Source organism: Artibeus jamaicensis, unplaced genomic scaffold (genome assembly GCF_021234435.1).
Source record: "Artibeus jamaicensis isolate MK-2021 breed Jamaican fruit bat unplaced genomic scaffold, CSHL_Jam_final contig_1284, whole genome shotgun sequence".
In the NCBI taxonomy this organism is placed as follows: Eukaryota; Metazoa; Chordata; class Mammalia; order Chiroptera; family Phyllostomidae; genus Artibeus; species Artibeus jamaicensis.
In genome coordinates, this window is record NW_026521249.1 from 5,107,789 (window position 1) to 5,124,554 (window position 16,766).

Genomic DNA, 16,766 nt, shown 5'->3' on the forward strand with positions numbered 1-16,766 from the left:
AGATCCTGACTACATCCGGCGATAGACCTGTGCAGAAAAGCATTTGTTAAATAATGATTTATATTTTCTACATGGCTTGAATCAAGATAGAAATTCTCTCTGAGAAGCTTGCCTAAATTTTTTGAAATCCATGGTTTATTTTTTTCAAACCCTTTATTGATCATAAGAATAGAAAAATCACTGTCAGTTGGGGGAAAGTCAATAATAACAGTTTTCCCAGGTTCCTGCTTTGCAGACTATGATCAGTATATTTCCAGGGGATCCAGGAATGCGTATTTGTTAAAAGAGGTTGTTTTTGCTGGTTCTTCTGATTAGGCGAGTGATGAATGCTACCAGAATGAAGATTCTTGGCACTGAGGCTGCCATTTCTTCTGAGTTTAGGTCTGGAAAAGGTTTTCTGTTCAGTTGACTTAGCCTTCCCTTTCCAATCTAAACAACGGACACAACCACAGTTTGCCACTCAAAGGCAAATCTGGCCAGACTCCCATTTCACAGAGGAAGAGTCTAAGGTGTACAGGGATGTTCCTACTGGCTCAGCTTCACCTACTGATGAATATAAAGGGTTAAGAGTCAGTCTGGTCTGAGGTCAAATGCTGCCCTGCCATCTACTATCTGTGGGAACATGAGGAAATTATTTAACCTTCCTGAGCCTGTTTTATAACCTGTCAAATGGGTATAACAATGGCAACAACCTCATAAGATTATTGTATGGATATAAAATAAAATTAATATACATTTCCTACCTCATTACTTAGCATATAATAAGTGCTTGATACACAGTAGGCAGGGTTATTTTCCCTTGGTCTCTGACACATAATTTGTTTCCAATTCAGTTTGCTTTCACCTATACCATATTGCCTTTTAGAACTACCATATTTTTTGGACCATAGGATGCATCTAGGTTTTAGAGAAGGAAAATAGGGAAAATTTTTTTGAAGCAAAAAATGTGGTAAAATATTTCATAACATAAATAACATAATATTTCACCAGTATAAATGCAAATAGAACTCAACAGCAGCATTAACAACTATTATTCCTCCCTAATCTGGGGAAGAAAGGTACGTCTTATAGTCTGACAAATATGGAAAGTTATGCAGATTGCTTCTCTTTCTACATTTCTCTACTAAAACATTTTCTTTTTTTAAATGTGGAATGCTTCACAGATTTGTGTGTCGTCCTTGCACAGGGGCCATGCTAATCTTACCTACAGTTCCAATTTTAGTACATGTGCCGCCAAAGTGAGCACTCTACTGAAACATTCAAAGACGTATAATTTAGTTGTAATAACTTGGCATAGAGGCATAAGAAAAGCTACTGTCACTGCTTCCTCTCTGGGAATTCTATTTTATTTTATTTCTAAACAACTTGTTCAGCATTGTAGATTTTTTTCTAGTGGCAAAAAGGAATATAATGTTTTATATACTTATAACTAATTTTCTATGAATTTGTGATTCTTTGGATCTTTATATAAATGTTTTTTTTTATTAAGGAGCATAATAAAAAGATAGACAAATCATTGTAAGTAGAGCTCTATGAATTTTCACAAAATAAACCTTCCCATTCAATTACCAGCCCATCAAAAAATAGTACAGTATCCATTTCTCAGTATCCATAGGGGAATGGTTCCAAGACTTTCCTGGGACAGCAAAGCTTGTGGATAATCAAATCCCTTATAGAAAATTGCATAGTATTTGCATATCACCTTTCTATATTCTTTCATATACTTTAAATAAGTTCTAGATTACTTATAATACTTAATACAATGTAAATGCTATGCAAATAGTTGTTATGCTGTATTTTTTAGAGAATAATGACAAGAAAAATCTATACAAGTTCAGTACAGGTGCAGCCATCCTAGGTCTAACTACGTAGTACGTGTCAGCAACAACAGAACTATTTTCCTGGATGTTTTTGATTCTGTTGGTTCATTGGAGCCACGAATGCAACACCTGTGGGTGTGGAGGGCAGACTGTCCGTTGTCAGTATCTCAGAGGCTCCTTTGCACTCTACCTCCTTCACTGCCACTTCCTCTCGCCATGTAGGACTAGTTTTCAGACTTCCAACACTATGAATTCATTGTAGCATATAGGAAACTTTACATAAATTGATTTTGTACTTTGTACTTTTTTGTGTCTGCTTTTTATTCCTCAGCATTTTTGTGAGACTTATCCATGTTGTGATATGTAGCAATATGTTGTTCATTTTTATTGCTTTATGTAATGTCCATGTTTATTTTCCATTATCTTGTTGTACATGCCATGTTTTATCAATGTATATAGTTGATGGATGGATATTTGTTTTTTTTTCCAGTTTGGGCTATTACAAATGACACAGCTATGACCTTCTTGAACATTTCTTTGGTGCTCAGAGGCGTGTGTTTCTGTTGGGTATATACCTAAGACTAGAATTTCTAGCTCATAGGATAGGCATATATGCAACTTGATTAGATGATTGGCACTTCATTTTAACTTGTAAGTTATCACAGGTCTTCCTATACACAGATAATGTATAAATGTAGATAATGATGGCAAGAGAAGAGGTGTGAAAGCCCTGTGGATGCATTAGATCTTTGCCTCAGCACTTCTCGTATACCACATAGCACATAGCAGTGACTGCTGCTGACTCATAAGCCTTATCTCTGTTCCCAGAGAGAACAGGTAAGAGTGCAACCTTCCTGCTGGACTTTGCTCGCCTCTGTCCTAAACAACCATCATAATCACCACCACCTCTGTTTCTAATCTCCTCTCCTCCCCTTACTCTATTCCTCACATGGAAGTCTCAGTGAACTTTCTAAATCAAAAATCTGTTCATACTTAATGTCTCTCATGGGTCTCTTCTTACCTTTGGGATAAAGTGCAACCCACACAATGCAATTTATAAGAAATTTCGTGACCTGGTCCCAACCACATTTCTCTGAGCTCAGAGTCAGCAAGGCCTTTAGTCCAGGGAAGCTACTGCTGAGCCAGGAGGGAGGTGCCCCATCTCTGTTTCTTTATCCTTAGCAGCCTCTGTACAGGCTCTCATAAAGAATTGTAATTTCACATCTTCAGGATGATCACATACATCAGTTGTTTGGTGTCCAATTTGGTGTCTTTTACAAAAATTCCTTTCAGTTTATAATTCACCAAACTTTCTTTAATGCAATTAGATATTTGGATTTATTTTAATGCCCTTTCTCTGGAAGCTACTTATTAAATTCCCTCTACTTTGGATTAAAACCATGTTTCAGTGTAATGTGAGTATAAACTATCCAAGGTAGATTGAAGTTGTTGCTTTTTTCCTTGAAGAGAAATCTCTTTGTCCTAGATAACAAGGTAAGGGACACTGTGCTGAATGTCGGTATAAAACCAGTTGCAAAGTCTGCTTCCAAAGAATGTTCCAAACAGCAGAAGTGTTGTACTAAGCCATCTTCTACCCTAGTAGGCATGATCTTATCACCCTTAGACCTGAAGGTAAATTAATCTGAGTAGAGTACCCATATTAGGAGTTTGAAATGAGCTGACCTGCCAATCCACTCACTGTCTTTGAAATAGGAGCCAGCAGGGACCATGTGTCATTAGCCAGAATGGCAAGCAGTAAGATTGCTGTTGCACTGCTCTTTTTTCAGAGCAGGGGACGCAACTGAATGAAAGTTATTATTGATTCTAAACTTTACATTGTGTTCATTTAAAAGGATGTGGTAATGTATACTGTATTTATATATTTTTAACTTACAAATGTGTCCTGATTACCTACTGAATACTATATTTTCTCTCTTCCTAACCCACTCCTCTCTTTTACCTTTATTGGATCTCATTTTTCTACTATGATTTTCTCATTTATTTTCGGTTTCAATTTTTGGCTGTCTCTCTTTGCCACTCTCAAAACACTTACACTCTCCAGTTCCTGATGAGCACCTTGAAGGCTAACAATGGTGTTGTCTCAGGTTGGATTCTCCTGGAAGCAGAGCCTGAGATAGGGATCCGAGAACAAAAATTGTATTTATCAGGTGCAGGGACCATCTATTAGGGAAGTGAAGTGAACAAGAAGTGCTACAGAAAAGGAAAAAAAAAACAATAAAAAATGCCTCATAGTGGTTCGCAGGGCTGACGCTTGTGGGGAGATCTGGGAGACTGTACAAAACACATGCTCAAGATTCATTGGTCTTGCAGGGCCAGGAAGCTGAGATATTCATGGGGAAATTTCTAGGGGTTTCTTGTTGGGAGAAATGTTAATCTACGTATTGTGGGTTAAGCACAGGCAGTTGTCCTCTGTTCCAAAAGGAAGCTCACAGGCCCAGAGATACAGACACTGGCAGTTGAAATATGGCCAGTGCATAGTGAAAATTTGCTGCTGGTATTATCCCCATGTGGTTGAAAGTACATGGAGGCACTGAAGTTGCTCGATTGCTTATGCTTACTGAGGGGGGTGTGTTGTCTGTGCTGTCTGTGTCACAGTCAGAAGCCCACTTTTGCCGATAAAAATGTACTGGCCTGCCATCGAATGCAACACCATCATCTTGTAAATGAGGCAGCTGCGGCTCAGGGAGGCAGTGTGACACCTAATTACTGACTGGAGCAGGGGCCCCACCTCTCAGGGCAGTGTCACTCTTCTCCTCTTTGAACACCTCTTGCATCCAAATGAACACAGGTGAAGTAAGAAACGTCAGTGACACGGATGTGCCCTGCATGTTCATTATACTCCTAGAACAGGTAAGGGGTATGCTGACCTCATCCTGCAACATTTCCTTCTGACAGTGAGTCTCTCTGCACGATTAAGGGCAAATGGCATTTGCTGTGAGCAGGTGACCTCTCACAGAGGATGATTTAACTAAACACATGGCCTCCAGCAACAGTCTTTTCCTGGGCCATGAGGTAACTTAGCTGGTAGCTGTGTAAATGCCCCTGAATATGTAGAAAGTGAAAATATAAGGTATCCGATGAACCCATGCTTTGGGGTGGCATGATATGGCAGTAAATGTATTTTATGTTGCATTATTCAACAAACATCACATGTATATCCTCATGCTGTATGATTAAGGACTGTGAAGGGAGACCCTATAGAAATGCAATGTGGTGGGTAAAATTCTAAAAGTATATGATGTGGACAGGAACTTGTAGCAGCAATAATTTATTAATGAACTCTGGTAGCTTTTAAAAAGAAGATGTAGAAATAAAATGGATTCATGGTAACTGTAAATGTGTTGGAAGGGCACTTTAATTTTGGGCACCTGTGCCATTATTTATTCATTCTTCCATTCTTTCAGCAAAAACACTGAGAATAATGATGTGCCAGGAGGAGATATGGATGAAGCCCATTTCAATCACTGCTCAAGGAGTTTCCACTGGGAACTTGCATTCCTGGAGACTCGAGTGAGTGCTTGCACAGGCTGAAAGTGTAGATGGTAACACTCTAGATGCTCATGGCAGCAGAACTGCATTACGGTTTTTAAAAATACATGAAACCACTTTGAACACAGCAAAATTACCTGTTCCTCTTCTATATTAGAATGATTTACAGCTAACAGAAACCTCCACCAAAATTGGCTGAAACAAGAAGGAAATATATTACCTGCTATAACAAGCAATCCTGTGGTAATACGGGCTCTGGGACTGGTGGCTTCTGTGGCTCAGAAATATCAGGAAAGACATGTTTTTTTTCAGTCTTTTCTGTGTTGTCATCTTTAGCATTGGCACCATCACCAGGGTGTTAGCAGGGTGACTGTCAGCAGAGGTTTCAGGTGTGGCCTCCTGGTGGAGCAATGGCCAAAAGAATAGGAGTACCCATCCTTTGACAATCCTAGAAACAATAAAACTGTCCCAGAGCCTCCCTGGTTGTCTAAAAGACTTCACCTCACATCTCATTGGCTGATGTAGGATCAGGTGTCCTTACTAAACTAATCTCTAAAACACAGGTGGCAAACACAGGCCCATGGGTCAAATCCGGCCCTCCACCTTGTTTTATCAGGCCCAGCACCTTGTTTCTACCTGGTGGCAATGTGAAGCTCCTTGCCCCCTAGTTAAGGAGTAGTTACATTTATTCAGTCCTAACATTATACTCAGCTCTTTGAAGGCAACTTGGAGGCTGATGTGGCCCCCGGTGAAAATGAGTTTAACACCCCTGCTTTAGAGGGAGTCATGGAATGAACTAGATTAGCTCAAACAAGTACTTCCCAAACTTTTATTTGTTAAACTCCATGACACATATAGAAAGCTGTATTTCTCTGGCACATTGAGGTGTGCATTCAAACCTGATTTTGGCAGGAGCAAATGGTCTGAGACCCTAGGCTGTGTGAGATAGTAATTTCCATGTCGCAGGCACATCCGAAATCTACTTGTGAGACACAGGCATAGTAGGGCAGCTTCTTAAACTCCAGTATGCGTATGAGTCATGTTCCAGCTCTTGCCAAAATGCAGAGGCTGACATAGTAGATCAGGGGAATGTGGATAGAGACAGCAACCTTACTAAGTTCCCAGATGGTACTAAAGCTGCTGGTGTGCAGATTGCACTTGGGAATGCTGATGTAACAGGTGGGGAGCTCTTTCCTAGACTGAGCATCTGGGGCCGAGTGCTTGTCGAGGAGTGAACCAAAATATCTGCTATATATTCTTCATTTTACTCTCTTTTTGACATTTAATTTGATAAAAGCATAATTCGAAAAAAAATATTAGTTTTATGTAATATTGTGAGCCTCATGTTGAGATAGAAAAGGTAAGCCATGTTTTTAATCGAATATCAGAAAGTCTCTTCATGTTAAGAAAGATGACCAGATACTTTCCTTCTGAGGTTGTGACTTGTCTAGACTAGAGCTCTTCTATGACATTTCTTTTTCATTAGGAGGTTATCATTCTATTTTGCAAATTATTTGGCGGAACCAACCTTCCACTACCTCATTCCATATGGTAAGCAGGCTTCAAATGAAAGAAGCAATACATTCATACACCACATCTGCCTTCTATTTTCCCTGCTCTATGTAGCTTTTGCAAACCTTTCTTAAGTTTTTTGTCAATAATTTAAAGGCACAGTAGAATTATGCACATATTGGGGAGGCTTCATAGCAACACTAATGAGGAAACACACATCTCATATTTCCTTTGGAGTCTTCCAGAATGATTCAGTTAAACTAAACCCTCTACATACTGTTTAGTGTTGTTGCGACACCATTTTATAATGCAAGTAGAGAGCTAGGAGAAGTACAGCTGAATATCATTAGGTATAAAAATGAAATAAGATCCCATATTTATGGGAAAGAAATGCCAGTGAAAATTGTTTCTTTAAGGAGATTTATATATTTAAATTTAGATATAGAGTTGCTTTAGAATATTCAAAAAGCCCCTAGGGGATGATACATTCAGAATAGGTAAGTGTGGAATCTTAGAAAATGCAGAGCAATAAGACAGCAGACACTTAGGGCTTGGTTTAATATCTATGTGCTCATGTAGTTAATTGCTAATGCTCTGTTTGGTATGTATTTGTCCCGTGTCATCCTGAGACTTGAGGCTGGTAGAAGGTAGATAGATATCTTGTCTTCTGTTGCCATCACAGTTCTTCCAAAGGCTGCTCATCATCCCCATGACATTCAAAGTTCATGTGCCCTAACAATTAAAAAAAAAGAAAGAAAATGTTTTAGAGGTAAATGGATTTTTATGTGTGGGTAGAGTTTCTGACATGGTGAAAGTGTTCCATTGTTTGCTCTGAATAAATTTTGAGTCCTTCGAGAATACCTGGAGTGCTATAGACTGAATGTTTGTGTGCATCGAACATTCATATGTTGGTTCTAATTCCCAATCGTGACTTTATTTAAAGGTGGGGCTTTTGGCTTATGATGAGGACATGAGGATGAAGCTCTCATGGGATTAGTACCTTTATAAAAGAGACCCTAGAGAGCTGCCTACCAAGGGAGGACACCAAGAAAAGATGCTGTCTCTGAACCAGCAAATGGGGTTTCACCAGGTACAGAATCTGCCGTCACCTTGATTTTGAACATATCAGTCCCCAGAACTGAGAGAAGTAACTCTGATATTTATAATACAACCAGTCCATGGTATTTTTTGTTATAGTGATCATTTGTATTTAAGGTATGTTATGTTCATATTGCACTTTAGCCTTACATTTACTGCTTTAATCAACAAACAACAAGTGCTGATGAGTTTGTGGGGAAAAGGGAACCCTGATACACCATTGGTGGGAATGCAGACTGGTGCAACCACTGTGGAAAACAGTATGGAATTTCCTCGGAAAACTAAAGGTGGAACTGCCTTTTGACCTGGAAATTCCACTTCTGGGATTATACCCTAAGAACCCTGAAACACCAATCCAAAAGAACCTATGCACCCCAATGTTCATAGCAACACAATTCACAATAGCCAAGTGCTGATCGCAGCTTAAATGCCCATCAGTAAATGAGTGGATCAAAAAACTATGGTACATTTACACAATGGAATACTATGTAGCAGAAAGAAAGAAGGAACTCCTACCCTTCATTACAGCATGGATGGAACTGGAAAGCATTATGTTAAGTGAAAGAAGCCAGGCAGTGAGGGATAAATACCATATGATCTCTCCTATGAGTGGAACCTAATTAACAAAACAAACAAGGGAGCAAAATAGAACCAGAAACATTGAAATAAAGAACAAACTGACAGTAACCAGAAAGGAGGGGGTAGTGGGGTAACGGGAGAAAGAAGGGAAAGGTCATCAAGGAACATGTATAAAGGACACAAGGACAAAGCCAAAGGTGGATAGGATTGAGGTGGGAGTGGGTGGGGTGGGGGAATGACGTGGCAGAAAATGGATACGAGTGTACCTGAACAACAGTTAAAAAAAGGAAAGAAAGAAAAAACTTGGAACTATCAACTAGATAAGCACAATTAAGCCCTAGCATCTAGAGGAAGAGGGGGAAGTTTGATTCAGTCATATTGCTGTATCAGTGTGATTCATTCTTCTCTTTTTGATGAAAACTGAAATGCTAACTCTGTATATTTGTTCACTTATTTAAAATGGTACCTTTTCTACATGTAGTGACTGAAGCCATGTCTATATGAAGCTGAAACAAACAAAAAAATTCAATAAATTTCAGGAATAATATCCATAAAAATGGCACAAATTGCGATATAAATATAAACCTACATAGACTATCTGGATTCTACTTGCCACACACCCACATCCTCTGAATTGTAAGAAACCAAACCATAAAGATAACTAAAAAAAATATTGAGCAACTGTGGAGAAACAATTGGTCAATTAACTATTTAAGGCTAAATAAGGATGGTTAAGGAACTGAGAGAAACTGAGTAGAAAGTGCTTTAGAATGTAAAAATGAAATATGAGCATTATGTACTCGATATATGATCCTCTTTGCACGAATTATTTCCTGCCATTTGAAATGCTCATTTTTCAAAACTACTGAAAATCTGCCCTGGCTCATTACTTAATTAAAAGCAAGTTATGGTCATTTTTAATCATTATAAAATTTATATCATTTGTAAGTCATGAATTCCTCATAATTCTGTTGGCTTTAGTCATTTAAAAAAGCATAACTGCACTTAAATAAAATCACTGTACATCTTTTCTACACTAGAAGATGTTACAGAAGAAAAGACCACAGCTGGTGAAATTGATATTCAAAAGTATAAAACATGGCAGTGAAAAGATTAATTGTCTGTGTTTGATGCCCTTGACTCTTGAAAACTTGAAACTTTTTTCACAGTGAGGCCAGTTGTTTCATTGTCTGCTTGTCAATGGGCAGATGATAACGTTCTGCTCTATTTTACTTTATGATGAACTGATGAAGACTGGTTGTGCCTCTAATGAGTATGTAAGAGATGCTTCAATGCTGACACATTAGCTGCATCCCTTGGATTGCTATGAGAAAGTGAAAAGTAGTTTTAACAACTTGCTAAAATGATCACCATTGAGTGAATGAAGCACTAAAATATATATATATACCAGATATATATACCAGATGTTTAAAAAGATTCAATTGGGGAGAAAACATACAATTAATTTACATTTTAGTACTGAGTGCAAATTTTAATTTATTGTGATTAACTACTTTATAGCCCATCTAGAATACCATTTAAATGCCTTATAGAAAGTCTATAAAAGAAGTCATAAGCGAGAGATGATACTTTATTGGTACAGAAGCAGAAGAGTTTCCTGCCCAATCCCTGTATTACTCAGAAGGGTTCAAGTTTCACTTGCCCAGAACCTGTTACTGAATTACAGCCTTGGAATCAATATGGAAAGCTGATTAACTCAGTTAATTACAGCTTGTACTAAGCTTTAATTCCTCCACAGACCAGGTAAATTGTCCTAATCTACATGTACACACTTTATACCTGCTACAGTCAAGTCATCAAGCAAAAGTATAAATAGATTTTTTGATAAGAATAACATAAAGGGGCTGGCTAAGTGGAAATTGATGGTTGAGCTTCAGATCTCTCCCATAGATGCAAAACACATTTGAAAGCATGAATGCTATTGAGATAATGTGTTCAGTGGGCCTAATATAATGCCTGGTGTGTTTTAGGCATTCTATAAGTAACAAGCATTATTATTAACATCATTATTAATCATGATGCTGTTACCGGAGAAAAACTTGCCTGGAAATAGGTTCTTGCTGCGTCTTGGGAAAAGCATTTCAGAAACACTCGCAAAAAGGATTTGAGCAATAGTGGTGAGATTTGTTAGCACCCCTCAAAAAACCTGCTGCACTCCAGGAGGTGCTTCTCTGACGGGCCCAGCAGCAGCAGCTGGTCAACATTATTGATCTGCCCTCAGATACACCACACCTGGTGTCTCATCCATGACAAGGTGGTTCAACTCCATCTTGCTGCAGAAGAAGTATAGCTTCTGGGCTGTAGGCCCGCTCCCATGCCTGTAAGGCCCAGCAGGGTCAGGGCACAGAGTTCTAATGCCATCACCACCGGCACCCACGCTGCAATAGTCCAGCTGTCTCTGCTCCTGACTGGTATCAACATTTTTAGTTGTGTGACTTTGGATAAGTTACTTAAATTCTTTGTGCCTTATTTTCCCACCTGATTTTCCCATCTGCTGGCAAGGCTCTGTGGCACCTGGGCTGAGATCAACACTGTGCTCCGGCCTGTGGCTGTCACCCAGAGGCCGGCCTTCGCTGAGCTTTAATTATATTTTCTTGGGTTTGGGAATGGGCAGACTATATTCCAGACTATCCAGCTTCTTGCTTGACTTTCCTGGGGATGTGCTAGTGTCCTCCCCTCATCCACTCTCTTTCCTAGATTTTCTAGGGTTTTGTGCCCCTCTCCTAGCTGGTCTTTTTCCCAGGGTAGTCTGTGCCACCTTTACAGTTGCCACTTTTGCCTCCTACTGTGCATGCCTCATAGTTCTGCTTCATTTCGGTTCTATCGCATATGTGCTTGGCAAAAGGACTCCCCCCTGCACTGTTTTCCTCTCTCCCTGTTAATCAGCAGGACTCTGCCAGGATGACTGCAAAAAGCAGTCTCTTCCTACTTAATCGAGCTGGTTTCTGTTTGCACCCTTTCTTTTGTTGATGACTACTAATTGCCTACCGTAACAATGCTACTAGGGATTCTGGGAGGAGGGCTTTGGAAACACCGCTATATTACACACTATTTTAAAGTCCAGATATTATAACCTGGTGGTCTGTGGCAAGCTCTAGACTGCAGGATGCATTATTTGGACTGTTCAGTGTTTGCTACCAGGGGTTAATTTTTTGATTAGTTGTCAAGATGATTAAAATTGAAATTTTTGCATTAAAATGTGCATTCTATTATCAGAATGTCTGACAAGTTTCTGGTGAATCTGATAATACCAGCACAAAGTCCATCTTCCTTCCCTCTCCCACAGTCTTCCCCTACTCCCATCCCAAGTTCAGTAGCCAGGCTCATCCCTTAATATTTGTGAACTGTGAGAGAGTACAAATAAATGCCTGGATTTCATATGTTTCAACAATTAAATATTTAAGTTAAAGCAACAGACTACTGTATTATAGAAAATGTTTAGTCTACTTGTACAAACTCTGTCCACTGCAGCTACGCCATGCCCACTCTTTAGGGTTAGGTTACTCATGTGAGGTGAGAGGTGCAGTCCTACCTCTCAGGAGGATGGATCTAGGGAAGAGGATCTCATGAGTCATGAGAACAGCTCACACTCTTTTTGGCGGGGAATTCTAGGGTCCAGAGTTTGTAGAAAGTGGTCTAATATACTCTAGAAGGACGCAGAGAGACAGGCTGCTTATCGGGCATGCCCCCTTCACTCCACAAGTTATTTTCCCACAGAAAAGAGGTTTGTATAGAGAAGAACCAGAGAGCATTTCTCTGTACAGGGACTGGGGTGGGGGTGGAGGGTGGGAAAACTGAAAGGTGGTACTGTCAACAAATATTGAGACTTGTACTGTAACTTTCTACCGTAGCTTTAAGATTAAAGCATTATTCTTAGAATTTGGGTCTCTGTCAAAAATGACAATATGAATGATAGAAAAATAATGTGAAGAGTTTCAAAAAAGTAGAAAGGCCTTAATTCTTAGGTATTATTTTACTTATATATGTCACATGCTTAGAATCTATAGGTCTGTTTAAGTTTGAGATACTTGGTCTAGTCATCTTCCTCCTGTCCATTTTTTTGTGACTTGTTTAGTAGGTGCTCATGAATATTCATTGCTTGTCTTAATGCCAGATTGTGAGATTTGTGGAACACTTATTAAATTATTTCAGTTGACATAGAAATTTAGGAGAGTTTCAGCTAAAAGTCCTTTAGGAAAAGTGCCCTAAAAAAAGTGATTATCAAGTATTCTGGGTCCTTTACACTCTTAAAAGTTAATAAGGATCCCAAAGAGCTTTTTTTTAGTGGGGGTTATGTCTACATTTACTGTACAATTTAAAGTGAGGAACTGAGAAGGGATTTATTCATTTTTTAAAGTATACAATTCAATTTAATCCTTTATGCTAACATTAATAATACTATTACAAATAATAATGCCATATTCCAAACAAAAATAGTTTTTAAAATGGCATCATTTTACATTTTTAACATTTTCTGATATCTGGAATTATAGACAACAGCTGAGTTCTCTCATATATGCTGCTGCACTCAGCCTTCCACAATGGGCTGTTTCAATGGGCGTACTGAGAAGCTCCAGCCTTACATGTGCTATCTGGCAGGAAAGTAGTTCTTCTTAGAGAACCTTGGACAGTCTTTGAAACTATAACAAAATTTGGCAAGTTATAGTTTTATTTTTTTTGTTTAGATATTTTTCAAGTACAGTTTTCTGTCTATTTCTCTCAGCCCACCCCAACCCTTCCCCATGTACCCCAACTCCCTCTCATTTTTTCCCCTTAAATTCCCTCCCCTCTCCCCTCTGGTCACTGTCCCCTTGTTCTCTATTTCAGTGTCTTTGTTTTTATTTTGCTTGCTTGTTTGTTTGTTGTTTAGCTTCCTGTTAAATGTGAGATCATATGGTATTTGTCTTTCACTACCTAGCTTATTTCACTCAGCACAAGGGTAGGAGCTCCTTCTTTCTCTCTGCTGCATAGAATTCCATTGTGTATATGTACCACAATTTTTTGAACCATTCATTTACTGACAGGCACTTAGGTTGCTTCCAACTCTTGACTATTGTAAAGTGTGCTGCTATGGACATTGTGCTACATAGATTCTTTGAAACTGATGTTTTGGGGTTCTTAGGATATAATCCTAGCAGTGGAATTGCTGGGTCAAAAGGCAGGTCCATTTTTAGTTTTCTGAGAAAATTCCATACTGTTTTCCATAGTGGTTGTACCAGTCTGCAATCCCACCAACAATGGATTAGGGTCCCCTTTTCCCCACAACCTCTCTAACACTTGTTGTTTGTTGCTTTGTTTATGATGGCCATTCTGACTGGTGTAAAGTGGTGTCTCATTGTGGTTTTAATTTGCATCTCTCTGATAGCTAGTGATGTTGAGCATCTCTTCATGTGTCTCTGGATTCTCTGTATGTCTTCCTTGGAGAAACGTCTGTTCAAGTCCTTTGCCCACTTTTTAATTTGGTTGCTTGTCTTCTCAGAGTGGAGTTGTGTAAATTCTTTGTATATTTTGGAGATTAAACCCTTGTCTGATGTATCATTGGCAAATATGTTTTCCCATACAGTTGGATCTCTTTTTATTTTAATACTGTTTTCTTTAGCCATGCAGAAACTTTTTATTTTGATGAGATCCCATTTGTTTATTCTTCCCTTTATGTTCCTTGCTCTAGTGGACACATCAGTAAAAATGTTGCTGCGTGAAATATCTGAGATTTTCCTGCCAATGTTCTCCTCTAGGACTTTAATGGTTTCAAGGCTTATATTTAAGTCTTTTATCCACCTTGAATTTATTTTGGTGTATGGTGTAAGTTGGTGCTCAAGTTTCATTTTTTTGCATTGTAGCTGTCCAGTTCTCCCAACACCATTTTTTAAAAAGGCTATATTTACTCCATTTTATGTTACTGCCCCCTTTGTCAAATATTAATTGACTGTAGAGAGTTGGGTTGATTTCTGGGCTCTCTGTTCTGTTCCATTGGTCTATGTACCTGTTTTTATGCCAGTACCAGGCTGTTTTGATTACAGTGGCCTTGTAATACAGTTTGATATCAGGTATTGTGATCCCTCCTACTTTGTTCTTCTTTCTCAAAAGTGAAGCTTCTATTCAGGGTTGTTTATGGTTCCATATAAATTTTTGAAGTGTATGTTCTATGTCTGTGAAATATGCCATTGGTACTTTAATAGGTATTGCATTGAATCTGTAAATTGCTTTGTGTAGTATGGACATTTTGATGATGTTAATTCTTCCAATCCATGAACAAGGTATGTTTCCATTTGTTTGTATCTTCCTTGATTTCTTTCTTCAGCGCTGTGTAATTTTCTTCATACAGGTCTTTTACCTCTTTAGTTAGGTTTATTCCCAGATATTTTATTTTTGTTTTTGCTATATCAAATGGAATTTTTTCCTTGATTTCTGCTTCTGCTGATTCATTGTTGGTATACAAAAATGCCTCTGATTTCTGGATATTGACTTTGTATCCTGCTGTTTTGCCAAATTAATAAGTTCGAGTAGTTTTTTGGTAGAGTCTACAGGATTTTCCATGTATACTATCATGTCATCTGCAAACAGTGACAGTTTTGTTTCCTCCTTTCCTATTTGGATGCCTTTTATTTCCTTTTCTTGCCTGATCGCTATGGCTAAAACTTCCAAAACTATATTGAATAGAAGTGGTGAAAGTGGACATCCTTGTCTTGTTTCTGATCTTAGTGGAAAAGATTGTAGTTTTTGCCCACTGAGTATGATGTTGGCTGTAGGTCTCTCATATATGGCCTTTATTATATTGAGGAATGCTCCCTGTATTCCCACTTTGCTGAGTGTTTTTATCATAAATAGGTGTTGTACCTTATCAAAAGCTTTTTCCGTGTCTATTGATATGATTATGTGGTTTTTGTCTTTGCTTTTGTTTATGTGATGTATTACATTTACTGATTTGCGAATATTGAACCATTCTTGCATCCCTCGGATGAATCCTACTTGGTCATGGTGTATGATCTATTTGATATATTGTTGGATGCGATTTGCCAATATTTTGTTGAGGATTTTAGTGTCTATGTTCATCAGCGGTATTGGCCTGAAGTTTTCATTCTTTGTTGTGTCTCTATCTGGTTTTGGAATTAGGATGATGCTGGCTTCACAAAAAGAGTTTGGTAGTTTTCCATCCTCTTGGATTTTTTCGAATAGTCTGTGAAGAATAGGGGTTAGCTCTTCCTTAAATGCTTTGTAGAATTCTCCTGTGAAACCATCTGGTCCAGGGCTTTTGTTTGATGGGAGTTTTTTAAGTACTGTTTCAATTTCATTTGCTGTTATTGGTGTGTTTAGATTTTCTGCTTCTTTTTCATTGAGTTTTGGAAGATTGTATTTTTCTAGAAATGTGTCCATTTCCCCTAGGTTTTCAAATGTCTTGGCATACAGTTCTTCATAGTAATTTCTTACAATCCCTTCTATTTCTGTGGTATCAGTTGTAATCTCTCCTTTTTCATTTCTGATTGTGTTTATTTGTGCCCTCTCTCTTCTTTTTTTGATGCGCCTACTTAAAGGCTTGTCTATTATTTTTATCTTTTCAAAGAACCAACTCCTGGATTCACTGATCCTTAGAATTGTGCTTTTAGTCTCTATGTCATTTAGTTCTGCTCTGATCTTGGTTATTTCCTTCCTTCTGCTTGCTCTAGGCTTTCTTTGTTGTTGTTCCTCAAGTTCTTGCAGGTGTAGGGTTAGGTTGTTTGTTTGAAATGTTTCTATCTCCTTAAGGTAGGCCTGTATTGCTATAAACTTCCTTCTCAGGACTGCCTTAATTGTGTCCCATAAGTTTTGGGTTGTTGTGAGTTCGTTTTCATTTGTTTCCAGAAACGTTTTGACTTCTTCCCTAATTTCATTCATGACCCATTTGTTGTTTAATAGCATACCATTCAGTCTCCATGATTTGGGGTGCTTTGGGTTTTTTCCTTTGGGGTTGGTTTCCAGTTTCAGTCCCTTGTGGTCAGAAAAGATGCTTGGTATGATTTCAATTTTCTTGAATTTGTTGAGGCTTGTTTTGTGTCCTATCATGTGGTCTATCTTTGAAAATGTTCCATGTGCATTTGAAAAGAATGTGTATTTAGCTTCTTTGGGATGAAGGGTTCTATATATATTAGTTAGTCCATTTCATCTAGGGTGCTGTTTAATGCCACAATATCTTTGATGATATTTTGTTTGGAAGATCTGTCCATTTTTGACAGTGGAGTGTTAAAATCC

General features: G+C 38.4%; 1 protein-coding gene and 1 non-coding gene across 2 annotated transcripts in view; one reads left to right on the forward strand and one right to left on the reverse strand.

Moving 5' to 3' along the window:
• The window catches only part of THSD7B (thrombospondin type 1 domain containing 7B), a 785,104-nt gene that overhangs the window by 575,929 nt on the left and 192,409 nt on the right, over positions 1 to 16,766 (forward strand). The gene's annotated exons all lie outside the window — the stretch shown is intronic.
• Positions 1,142 to 1,246, reverse strand: LOC119045527 (U6 spliceosomal RNA). The gene has a single exon (XR_005081803.2). It is a non-coding gene; the product is annotated as a U6 spliceosomal RNA (small nuclear RNA).